This window comes from Sorex araneus, chromosome 3 (genome assembly GCF_027595985.1).
Source record: "Sorex araneus isolate mSorAra2 chromosome 3, mSorAra2.pri, whole genome shotgun sequence".
NCBI classification, from domain to species: Eukaryota; Metazoa; Chordata; class Mammalia; order Eulipotyphla; family Soricidae; genus Sorex; species Sorex araneus.
The window spans coordinates 97,160,576-97,174,219 of NC_073304.1; the positions used below are offsets into that span (position 1 = coordinate 97,160,576).

Consider the following 13,644-nt stretch of genomic DNA (forward strand, 5'->3'; position numbering starts at 1 on the left):
GAATCTCTGCTATAGTTGGTATTTTCAATTTCTAGTTTTTACCATTCTGACAGATGGCTCACAGAATCACATCAAGTTACTTATTTGGATTTTCCTGATTTTAAAAATAATGAGTGTCTTTGCATTTGCTTATTGGTTAAATTCTTCCTTTTGTAATTGTCCATTCTCTTAACTATTTTCCAACTGAGTTGTCATTTTTCTTATCTTTTCTTTTTAAAATGTTGTAGGGACCAGAGGAGGGGTGGGGCTGCTCAGGTCACCAAGGCCACTTTGATGGTGCTGGGGGATGCCATGGTGCCAGAAGGGATGGACTGAGGGTCTTGTACCTGAAGGCCTCTGCCTCACCACTGGAGCCTTATCCCTGTTCTCTGTCTTCTTTCTCATCAATCTGTCAGAATTCCTATGTATACCAGATAACACTCCTTTGTTGATTATTAATAATTTTCTCTTTCTGTTGCCTTTTAAAATTTTTTCTCCTGATGTCTTTTCATGAATAAATGTTCCCATTTTTAATGCAAATTTATCAGAGTCTTCCTTGATGGCTGGTATCTTTTGTCTTCTTTGTTGTGCTGGGGAATGAATGAACCTGGGACCTCACCCATGCAAGGCACAAGCTCTAACACAGCCACATCCCCACCCCTGTATCTTTTGTCTTATCTTAGTATGTTATCTAGGCAAAGCCAAGAAAATATTCTCTTACATTTTCTCCAACGAGTTTCTCCTTTCCGTTCATCTGGAATTAATTATTTTATGATACGAGGTGGGGTCAAGTTTCACTTTTTTAAAAATAAGAAGACTCAATCACTCACAAAACAGGCCATAATTTCCCCCACTACTTGGTAGTGCTTCCATTTTCCACTTACAGAGAGACAAGTGCCTTACATGGCATGCACCAAGCATTCATGTTTGAACAAAACTATTTAAAAGAATTCAACTGTGCTCCAATTTCCAATTTTCCTTTTCTCCATCTTTGAGCACTATCTTAATTATTGTAGCTTTATAGTAAGTTTTGGTAACTGCCATAGAAAAATCTTTTGGTGTTTCTCAAATTTTCAACAGTGTGTGGCCATTCTCAGCTCTCTGAAATTCTATAAATTACTTTTAGAATATTTCAACTATTTCAGAATAAAGTTTTGATTTCATAACACAACAAATTTTCACTGTGATTGTACTGGATCTACAAATCATTTGGGGAAGAAAGAGAAAAAGAGTATGGTGAGCTTTCTAATCAATTATAAACACTATATGTCTCAAGAAGCTTAAGATTTCAAATAAATTATAAATACAACTGGATTTTTTTCTTTTTGGCTGTATTTTGAAGACACTGTGGTGTTAAGGATCAAACCCAGGTTCCCACATGCAAAGCCAAAGTTCTAAGCCTTTGATTTTCTCTCTGGCTGTACAAATGACTTCTTTCGATGATGTGAGGAAGAGAACAGGGAACCTCACACATATGAATAATGCGTACTGAGCTGTTAGAACACCAACTCCTAAAATTTTTAAATTGTGATTTTTAAAAACACACTGTTCCTGTGTTAAATTTACTAGTTCTAATAATTTATCTGTTTATAATTTTAAATTTTCTTACTATTATATGTATAGCTTACTAGTATTTGTTAATAATGACTTTTTTCTTCTCAAAATTGTCTAATCTTGTTTTTCTTCAGGAGCTGAAGTCTCCGTTTTCAATTGCAGTGCAAGTGCCAACATTTTAATTTTGTTCTCAATTTCAAAGAAAAAAGCTTTCAGTTTCTCACCCTCAAATGTGACTTAGCTATACTTTTTGTTTTGTTTCATACATACAAAATTAAGCAGGATTAAGTAAATTCCCTCCTATTCCTGATTTACTACGATGAATTGATTTGGTGCTAAATTTACCAAAAGCTTCTGCTGTATCTTTCACAGTGATCACTGTTTACTTCCTTTTCTTCTGTTATTTTGACACACTATAGCTGATATTCCAATAGCAAACCAATCTGGAATTTCTTGAATAAGCACAATTTTGTTTTGATTTACTTTCCTTTTCATCTATTGCATGAACAATCAAGAACTGATTATTATTTAATTTTCTCTGATTTCACTATGATATCTTGGGGTCAAGTCCTTTTTGTTTGTCCTGTGGGGTCTTCATTGTGTTTCTAATATGTGGGTTCACTTTTAAGATTTTAGAACATTCGAAGTGGCAATCACTTCAAATATTGTTTCTGACTGAAATTCTCTTCTGAGTAATTGCATATAACTATAAATAAACTGGACATTTCACAGAACTATACATAAAGCAGACATTTCACTAATTATGACATGCTGCTCACACACTTTTCTCTGCTTTCTGTATCTTCCTCTTTCTAGTTTCAGTTTGGATTCTTTCTTAAACTGAAGAACTGGCATGTACAACAATTAGAAAATAATGCAAATATGGGACCAAAGGGAGAGTACAGGGGGTAAGGTATTTGCTTTGCATGAGGCCAACCCAAGTTCAATCCCTGGTGTGACATACAGTCCTGAGTCCCTCCAGGAGCAGAGTCTGATTAAGCCCTGGGCATAGGTGGGAGAAGGGAGAAAGGGAGGATGGGAAGGAGGGAAGAAAATAAAAGAATGTATACTTGATAAATCCTACTGTGACCACTAGTGTTCTTACAGAGTGAGATATGCAACTGAACATGACCAAGTTAAATGGGTTTGGTATAGATGTAAAATAATCAGCATCAAAATTTCAGTTTCTTTTTTCTTTTTCTTTTTGCTTTTGGGTCACTCCTGGCTCTCCGCTCAGGAATTACCCCTGGTGGTGCTCAGGGGACCATATATGATGCTGGGAATCGAACCCGGGTCGGCTGCATGCAAGGCAAAAGCCCTATCCGCTGTGCTATCTCTCCAGTCCCCAAAACTTCAGTTTCTATAATGATAAAGAACCAGTTTGAATTTCATTACATAGCCACTAGAAAATCTGCTCAACAGCCAATCTAGGAGGAAAGTACATATGAAATAAATGTGTGTATGTTTTTTAAAAGATAAAAAAAAATTACTACCTACGTTCTTGAATGTGGTATGCAGAGTATCAGGCATTATGTGAGAATATTATTTTGTTAAATTTTGAGACTGAGGTTGTTATTATCTTCTTCCCAAGCAGATGTTCTATTTGCTTCTGAAGGTTCTTGGCAGTATCAGCAAACAACTAATTTTATTCTTTTTCCAGTTTTCAGAAATTCGCAGACACTAAGAAGGTTTGTAGTAAGCTGTAGCTGGCATGATCACTGGAGACCCTATCTCCCCTCCCTCTTAATGCAGTCTGCAAAGATCACAGCACAACTATGGGTTGTTGGGGTTTGGGCCATAGTTTCTGCCATGTACAGTCCCAGATAATTGTATCTGTCACACACACACACACACACACACACACACACACGCGCGCGCGCGCGCGCGCGCGCGCACGCGCTAACATGCTGATAGCATTACTCAGCTTCTCCTACACTACATTTAGACCAGTGATTTTCAGTCTCAACATGCCCACTTAGCCAATTTGGGTTCACAAATTGCTCACTACTTGCTAGCAACTCAGTTCTAGTTTAATTTTGCTGAGTTTTACTGTCATCACTGGGAGGGCTATCTGGATTACCTACACTCTAGTGGCTTTCAAGCTTGGCTTTTACTTCCTTTAAAAAGAAAATAGGGGAGGCTAGAGCAATAGCACAGCAGGTAGGGCATTTGCCTTGCAGGTGGCCAACCCTGGGTTTGATTCCCAGCATCCCATATGGTCCCCTGAGCACCGCCATGGGTAATTCCTGAGTGCAGAGACAGGAGTGACCACTATGCATTACCAGGTGTGACCCAAAAAGAAAAAAAAAGCAGTAGCTTATCAGTTTTACAATATATGACTGGCATTTACCAATCTTCAGTTTCAGTTCAGTTCGCCCTTACCTATAATGCCTTATTCACTTTATGGTGTGGCTTCCCATTCTTGTGAGACTGGACAGAAATCAACTGAGGCCTGAAGGAAAGGTGTCTTCTTCTGGTGAGGCCTTGCATTTCCTCCTACCAGATTCCCAGGGAGACTACCACTCAACCTGGGGCTAATTTATTTTTGTGGTACCAGGGATCAAATCTAGGGCCTCATACGTGCAAGGCAAATGCTCATGTGCTTAACCACATCCCTGCCCCCAAACCTGTAACTCATCTAAACTCAGTTCACGGTGTAAAGTAAGTTAATACAACTGACGTGAAGTCCACATGCAAGACTCCAGGGCCAGTGAGGATTAGGGCCAGTTGCTTCCTTCGCAGTGTCTGCAGGCGGAGTGGCTGATGTCAGGCTGGACACTATGGTGGTTTGTGAAGGGAAAATCTGTTCGATTTCATATCCGAGGCAGCCCTTAGGGTTTTAATTTTTGTCCCTTTGCCCCATTAGGCTTGTAAAATCAGAACTCATATTCGCCAGCAAGAAAAATGTTTTCGGGAATCGTTTCTTTACAAACACAACCTTCGAATTTTGTGTTTTTCCTTTGGCCTGCAATTCATTTCCATTTAGCTCTTTGATTGTTTTAAGAAATTGCCTTTTATTTTCATCAACATTTAAAAATGCTTCTGTTAGCAGAATCAGTACAAGTACCTTATCCCAGAGTTTGGAAGGAGGGGGGCACATATGACTCCTTGTGGGCCCCGAGGATATTTCAAGGGGCCACAGGTGAAATTATAGAAATTGAATGAGATCACAGCATGAGGCCAGGGGTGAGCCAATAGGATAGGGAGGTAGAGGATGGAAACAGGGCTGGCAGGGGCAATGGTAAGGAAAGGTTCAAAAATACAGTCCTCGGGGGCTGGAGCTATAGCACAGCTGGTAGGGCGTTTGCCTTGCATGTGGCCAACCCAGGTTCGATTCCCAGCATCCCATGTGGTCCCCTGAGCACCGCCAGGAGTGATTCCTGAGTGCAGAGCCAGGAGTAACCCCTGTGCATTGCCAGGTGTGACCCAAAAAGCAAAAAAAAAAAAAAAAAAAAAACAGTCCTCGGCTATTATTTTTTCTTTTGGGGTGAGCGGAGATAAGGGGGGAACACCCAGCTGTACTCAGGGCTTACTCATGGCTCTGTACTCAGGGATCACTCCTGGCAGGGTCAGGAGACCATCTGGGGTGCTGGGGACAGAACCTGTCAGTCCTCCCTCGCAGCAAGAGGAGGACATTGACAGTGAACTGGAGAGATCCACCTCCACACTACTCCAGAAACATGAAGAAACAGGGCAGACCTCCACCACGAGGAGTGGATAAAGAAAAGAGCCCAGAAGCCTCAAGAAGGAATTCCCACAAATACAGTCTCTCCGATAAAGAATTCAGAGATGAAATGTTGAGGATGTTCAATGAGCTCAAAGAAACAGTGGAACAGACAGCTAATAAAATACACAAAGAAATGAGAGCAGAAATAAGAAAGCTACAATCAGAAGCATCATTAATAAAGAATTTGGTAGATGAATTAAAAAACTCAGTGGGTGCCCTCAACAGTAGAATGACAACAGCCGAAGACAGAATCAGTGAGGATGAGTTGCAGAAAACTTACAGGCAACAACCACAATGGGAAAAGACCTCAAAATAGCTCAAGGGCAAATAAGAGACCGAGGGAATGAATTCAAGAGGAACAACATAAGAATCATCGGAATAACAGAAGGACAGGGAGGCAACCCCAACGAAGTAGTAACAGTTTAAGGTATCTTTGCTCTAAAGTTCCAAGAGCTGGAAAATGCAGGCATCCAGATCCAAAAAGCCCAAAGGATACCAGCTAAAAAAAGAGACTCTAAAAAAACAAAACAAACAAACAAAAAACTCCAAGACATATCATAATCAGGATGATGAATATCACAGATAGAGACACAGTACTGCAAGCAGCAAGGTCAAAGATGGAAATCACACGCAAAGGAACTCCCCTTAGATTTACAGCAGACTATCAGAGGAAAGCTTCTGAATGCAAAGACTGTAGTGGGATACAGTGAAAAAACTCAATGCACAGAACACCTCACCAACAATACTTTATCCGGATAGACTCTCACTCAGACTCAAAGGAACAATACACTATTTCATGGATATACAACAGCTCAGGAACTTCATGGACTCTAAAACCAACCTTAAATTGAAGCACTGAAGGGGCTACTGTAAGACAAGACAAACCCCACAGCACAAAAAACCTCTACAGAAAGATGGCACCAAACCCCATGACAATAATCTCTCTCAATACCAATGGTCTAAATGCACCAATTAAGAGACTCAGAGTGGCAAAGAGATTAAACAACTGAATCCAGCATTCTGCTACCTAGCAGAAACACATCTGAAGAGTCAGAGCAAACACAGACTCAAAGTCAAAGGATGGAAAACAATCCTTCAAAATGAACACAAACTTACCAAGGAAGAGATATAAATGGCCAAAAGGCACATGAAAAAGTGCTCTACATCACTAGTCGTCAGAGAGATGCAGATCAAAACAACCATGAGATACCACCTCACACCACAGAGACTAGCACACATCCAAAAGAACAAAAGCAACCGCTGTTGGAGAGGATGTGGGGAGAAAGGGACCCTTCTACACTGCTGGTGGGAATGCCGGCTAGTTCAGCCCTTTTGGAAAACAGTATGGACGATTCTCAAAAAACTAGAGGTTGAGCTCCCATTTGACCCAGCAATATCACTGCTGGGAATATATCCCAGAAAAGCCAAAAAGTATAGTCGAAGTGACATATGCACTTATATGTTCACCGTAGCACTGTTTACAATAGCCAGAATCTGGAAAAAACCCGAGTGCCCTAGAACAGATGACTGGTTGAAGAAACTCTGGTACATCTATACAATGGAATACTATGCAGCTGTTAGAAAAAATGAGGCCATGACGTTTGCATATAAGTGCATCAACATGGAAAGTATCATGCTAAGTGAAATGAGTCAGAAAGAGAGAGACAGACATAGAAAGATTGCACTCATCTGTGGAATATAGAATAATAGACTATAAGACTAACGCCCAAGAATAGTAGAAATAAGTACCAGGAGATAGTTTCCATGGCTTGGAGGCTGGTCTCTCATTCTGGGTAACTCAGGGAAGGGACCACCAAGTAAAATGTGGTTGGAGGTCATGTGGGGGAAGGGTGAGGCGGGCGGAATACAGACCAGAGACTGAACACAATGGCCACTCAACATCTTTATTGCAAACCACAACACCTAATCAGAGAGAGAGAACAAAAGGGAATTCCCTGCCATAGTGGCAGGGTGGGGTGGGGGGAGATGGGACTGGGGAGGGGGGGAGGGATGTTGGGTTTACGGGTGGTGGAGAATGGGCACTGGTGAAGGGATGGGTTATCGAACTTTGTATGGGAGAAGCATGAGCACAAAGATGTATGGATCTGTAACTGTACCCTCACGATGACTCTCTAAAAATAAACTAATAAAAAAAAAAAAAGAAAACAATCCTTCAAGCAAACAACTCCCTCAAAAGAGCCAAGATACTAGTAACCAAGAACACAGATTTCAGGCTGAAAAAAATTAGAAGGGACGACGAAGGCCATTTTTTAATAATCAAGGGATATGTATGTCAGGAAGAAATCACACTCCTAAACATATACACACCCAATGAGGGGCCAACAAAATACTTAAAACAACTGCTAATAGACTTCAAGGAGGACATTGGTAGCAACACAATAGTAGTTGGAGACTTCAACACTGCCCTATCACCTCTTAATAGATCAACAAGACTAAAACTCAGCAAGGAAATACTGTCTCTGAAAGAAGATATGGAAAAGAGATGGTTAATAGATGTATACTGGGATTTTCACCCCCCCCCAAACTGAATACACATTCTTTTCTAGTACACATGAACATTTTCTAAGATAGACCATATACTGGTCCAAAAACATACCTCAACAGAATCAGTAAGATAGAAATTGTATCAACTATCTTTTCAGACCATGGTGCACTAAAGATAGAAGTTAATCACACCACAGAAAAGGAGAATCAAATCAAACACCTGGAAATCAAATAGCTCAATGTTGAACAACCAATGGGTTAGAGAGGAAATCAAGGAAGAAATCAAGATTCCTGGAAACAAATGAGAATGAAAACACGACTACCAGAACTTGTGGGACATGGCTAAAGCGGTGTTAAGGGGATAATTTATAGCTCTGCAAACATTTCTCAGGAAGGAAGGGCCCACATAAATAACATGACTTCACATCTTAAGATCTTAGAAAATGACCAACAGCAGGAGCCCAAAGCAGACAGGAGAAAAGAAATAATAAAACGTAGAGAAGAAATCAACGAGCTGCATTCCCAAAAACAAAAGATCAATAAAACCAAGAGCTGGTTCTTTGAATAAATAAACAAGATTGATAAACCAATAGCAAGACTCACAAAGAGAGAGATAGAGGGAACCCTATAAAACCAAATCAGAAATGAAAAGAGGGGCATCACAATAAAAACCAAATAAATTCAAAAGATATTCAGAGATTACTTTGAAAGTCTGTATGTCATGAAACACAAGAACCTAAAGAAATGGATAAATTCCTGGATTCCTATAACCTCCCAAGGCTGAACCAAGATCTGGAATATCTGAATAGACCTATCACTATCAAGGAAATTGCAACAGTAATCAAAAGTCTTCCCCCAAACAAAAGCCCAGGTCCAGATGGATTCACTAGTGAATTCTTCTAAACATTTAAAGAGGGCCTATTGCCAGTCCTTTTCAAGCTTTTCCAGGAAACTGAAGAAATAGAAACACTCCCAAATAGTTTCTATGAGGCACACATCACCCTAATACCAAAGCAGACAGAGATTCCACAAAAAAAAAAGAAGGAAGGAAGGAAGGAAGGAAGGAAGGAAGGAAGGAAGGAAGGAAGGAAGGAAGGAAGGAAATTACAGGCTAATATCCCTAATGAACACGGCTGCAAAGATCCTCAACAAAATATTAGAAAATAGAATCCAACATCTCATCAAAAAGATCTTACACCATGAAGAAGTGGTATTTATCCTGGGGATGCAAGTATGGTTTAACATTCACAAGTCAATCAACATAATCCATCAATCAATAAAAGAAAATATAAAAACTTTATGATCATATCAATAGATGCAGAGAAAACATCTGACAAGATTCAGCACCCATTTATGATAAAAACTGTCAGCAAAAATGGGAATTGAGGGAAGTTTCTTCAATACAGTCAAAGCCATCTACCACAAATCCTTAGCAAGCATTATTCTCAATGGGAAAAAACTAAAAGCCTTCCCTCTAAGATCAGGGACAAGACAAGATGCCCACTCTCGCCACTTCTATTCAATATAGTACTAGAAGTACTTGCCATAGCAGTTAGGCAAGAAAAAGATATTAAGGGCATCCAAACAGGAAAGGAAGAACTCAAGCTCTCACTATTTGCAGATGACCACATGATAGTATACTTAGAGAGCCCTAAAGTCTCTACCAAGAAGCTCCTAGGAACAACTGACTTCTATAGTAAAGTTGCAGGCTATAAAATTAATACCCAAAAGTCCATGGCTTTTCTATATGCAAATTATAAGAAGGAAATTATATGGAAAAAAATCCTGTTCACAATCATGCCTCAGAAAATCAAGTACCTCAGAATCAGCTTCACTAAGGAGGTAAAGGACCTGTACAAAGAAAACTACAAAACTACAAAACTCTATTTCAAGAAATAAAAGAGGACAGGAGGAAATGGAAACACATTCCCTACTCATGGATTGGGAGAATTAACACTGTCAAAATGGCAATACTCCCCAAAGCATTATACAGGTTCAACGCAATTCCTATAAGGATACCCATGACATTCATCAAAGAAATTGATCAAACACTCCTGAAATTCATATGGAACAGTAAGCCCTAATGAATAGCTGAAGTAATTTTTTGGGAAAAAAAAGATGGGAGGCATCACATTCCCCAACCTCAGACTGCACTACAAAGTTGTAATCATTAAAATACCATGGTATTGGAATAAAGACAGATCCACAGACCAATGGATTAGGACCGAATATACTTACACACACCCTCAAATATATGATCATTTAATCCTTGATAAGGGAACAAGAAATATGAAGTGGAGCAAGAAAAGCCTCCTTAACAAGTGGTGCTGGCAAAACTGAATAGCTACATGCAAAAAATGGGCTTAGATCCCTACCTAACATCATGCAGAAAAGTCAGATCAAGATGGATTAAAGACCTCAACATCAGACCAGAATACACTGAAGAAAAGGTCGGCAAAACCCTCCACAATATTGAAGCTAAAGGTATCTTCAAAGGTGAAACGCCACTGACCAAGCAAGTGGAAGCAAAGATAAACAAATGGGACTATCTTAAAACTAAAAAGCTTCAGCACCTCAAAAGAAAAAGTGACCAGGATACCAGGATACAGACAGTCTAGGAATGGGAAAGGACAGAGAGAGAGAGAGAGACAGAGACAGAGAGAGAGAGAGAGAGAGAGAGAGAGAGAGAGAGAGAGAGAAAAGAAAAGCACCTGCCACAGAGGCAGGCAGAAGGTAGGGGGTGAGGGGAGGGAACCTGGTAAAACTGGTGCTGGGAAATGTACACTGGTGGAGGGATGGGTGTTAGAATACTGTATGACTGAAATTCAATCATGAACAGCTCTGTAAGGGTCCATCTCACAATGATTCAATTAAAAAAAAAAGTTGAAAAAAATGACTTACAACTTCAAAGGTTACACACTCTTTATTTCTGAACACAACCAGACTCCAGGAACCCGAAGGGACCCGAGACACAGAGTAGGGACTCCAAAAGTTGTCCTGTACCACAGAAGGTCAGCCCATTAGCTGAAGGTATTTCTCAGAACTTAAAAAAATCTACCAAGAAAGCCTGCATCAAAATAATCACAGAATCGGTGTACTGAGGTCAAAGTAGAGGCTAAAGACCCCCACCCTCACCCCCCGAATCTGCCCCTCGCCATTACTCAGTGAGCCATGCCTAGTCCCTCGAGTTCTACACAGGTCACATCTCGGCTGTCTTCAAACCCTTCACCGGGCACTTGGTTTTGGCTCTAATGATTTGGTTACTCCAGGCAGTTTTCCAAACAAAAGGGAAGGGTTATTTACAGTGCTCCGACTGGAATCATAAATATCATCAGCTGAATTACGCTGAAATGTCAGTATAACTCTACAGGACAGAATCCAACATAAAGTGGGTCTGTCTTGCAGAGGTAAAAAGGATCTTAGTTATAAAAAGTAGCAAAAGGATCTTATTGTTGCTACGTTTGGACTCTGAGGTGGTCCTGCAGTGTATACTCCGAGGACAGTTTTATAGGAAGGTTCCTGACACAGACCATTTACACTGGGAGCCAGACTACATTTTTCTCCCCCAAATTGTAAGGAATCGGTGGTATTCCAGTAAATTGCCCCTTTGTGAATAAAATAACTTAACTTAGATTTTTTTTTCCTGCTGAATAACTTTCTTATAGAGATCATTTTGCTTTTTCCTTAAAAAAAAAATTACTTCAATCTACAGTAATATTCGTAAGATAAAGTGATTAGGGCTGTATTCTCAAGTAGCTCCCTTTTAACTCTATGCATGTACCCTTCTCTCGAGGAAGATAAGCAATATGTACATATTTTAAAATAATAACAGACTTTCTAAGGGATTCTCACACCTGTAAACACTCCATGGAATAAATGTCTGACAGCTGCTGCTTTCTGATTCCTTTAGATGGGGGGTGAGACTCAGAAGGCCACTGCACAGAAGACCACTGTGACCACAGGGGGCCAGACTGCACACGGAGTCACACTCACTCTTGGCCAATGTACTCTTGGCCATTCATATATCCAAGCACCCACAATTCCACCTGAGGCTCAGACCTTCCAGGAGAGCAATGTACTGAGAGTGGCACTGAGTCCCAGGGAAACAGGAAATTCCCCTGGGGCCCAGATATGTGTTTGAACAAGTCCTGTGGGTGATTCTGATGCAGACTGAGGTTTAAAACTCCCACCTTACAGAAATCCTTATTCACAAGAGGACTTGAGTAGCACTACCAAATATAACACTGTGTTTGATAAAGGTCACACCAAGCACTGTAGAATGTAGAGCACATAAGTGGACAAATAAAACTATGTCTAAGAAACAAGAAAAGGCTGCTCCTTTAAACCTGTGCATTACTTTCCTCAGGGGGAGAAAAGGCAGAAGGAAGGAGTAAGAATCACATTGTAAAAAGAAATGTACTTGGGAATAGTTTAGTTCTTACATCGGGTGGTAAGTTCATAGCGGTTCACTATTATTTATGCCACTTTATCACTACACTCTGAATGTGTCCACCAAGGATCACCAAATGAATTTTGATCAAAAACCCAATTTAATGATGCACACCTAAGACTAACATAGTGTTTTAAGTTAATGCTGCTTCAATCAATAAAAAAAATTATAAAACAAAAAGCTGGAGAGATAGTACAATAGGTATTTGCCTTGCACACAACCAATCAGGGTTTCATCCCGGGCACCCCTTAAGGATTCCCAAGCCCCACCAGGAGCGATCCCTGAGCACAGAGCCAGGAATAAGCCCTGAGCACTTGTCAGGTATAGCCCAAAAACAAAAGAAAAAATATATATATACATATAAAGAAACAATATCACAAAGAGTCATTACCTGAACAAAAGTTAGAAATTATGTGAATGATATAAATTATGTAAACTATACTATGTTTGCTACAAAGAAACTTTAAGGACATGAGAATACATTTGTGTAAATAGCTACTAGTTAATATACTTTAATATACAGATAAAGGATTAGAAGAAAGTAAAATAAAATGTCAGTAAGTGGTTACTAGAGTCAATTCTACTATTTGCTTGTACACTTAGAATTATTGGTAATAATAATTTGATTTTTAATTTAATTGACTTTTTATTTATTACCATTGTTATTAAAGGGCTGTTAACAACAATTAACAACACTGTTAACTCACGAGAAATAATAAAAGGTGAAAATACGCATTCAACGGGCTTCTGGAAACATAAAGGCAAAACCAAAAACCCGCTGTCTTCAGCAAGAACCACAAAGTTAAGCTCATATACTTTCCATGATTACACTGTTGTAACACCACCCCCATCACCACAGAGCTGGGTTCCCTCCACCAGTATCCAAGGGCCCTTCAAGCTCAGATCTGCAGACAAAATCTCCAGTTCCCATGCATTTGGCCATTTGCTGTTCTCTCGCTATGTTTATGTCCCACAAATGAGAGATCTTTTTAAATAGCCAATATTTCAAAACCATTACGGACTCATTAAAGTCATCTCTGAAGGAACTGCCAAATCTGCCATTGAAGACAGAGAGGAAACTGATATTAGTGGGAATCTAGTTGTCATTTAGAAAAATTATAATTCAAAGTTCTCCATTTTCCGGAATCTGAGTGTCTTTATTACAATGATTTCATTCAAAATAATCCTCCATTAGGTGAGGGAACAATGACTGAGAAAACTAGGGCTTAGAGAACTACAAGCCATAAAAACACAGCACTGCACTGCACTGCTGTCCCACTGCTCATCTATTTGCTCAAGCGGGCACTAGTAACGTCTCCATTGTGAGACCTGTTGTTACTGTTTTTGGCATATCAAGTATGCCACAGGTAGCTTGCCAGGCTCTGCATGGGCAGGATACTCTTGGTAGCTTGCCGGGCTCTCCGAGAGG

General features: G+C 39.9%; 1 protein-coding gene across 1 annotated transcript in view; it reads right to left on the reverse strand.

The window, feature by feature from the left end:
- SCAPER (S-phase cyclin A associated protein in the ER) overlaps window positions 1–13,644 on the reverse strand; it is a 363,121-nt gene that overhangs the window by 189,184 nt on the left and 160,293 nt on the right. The window lies entirely within an intron of this gene.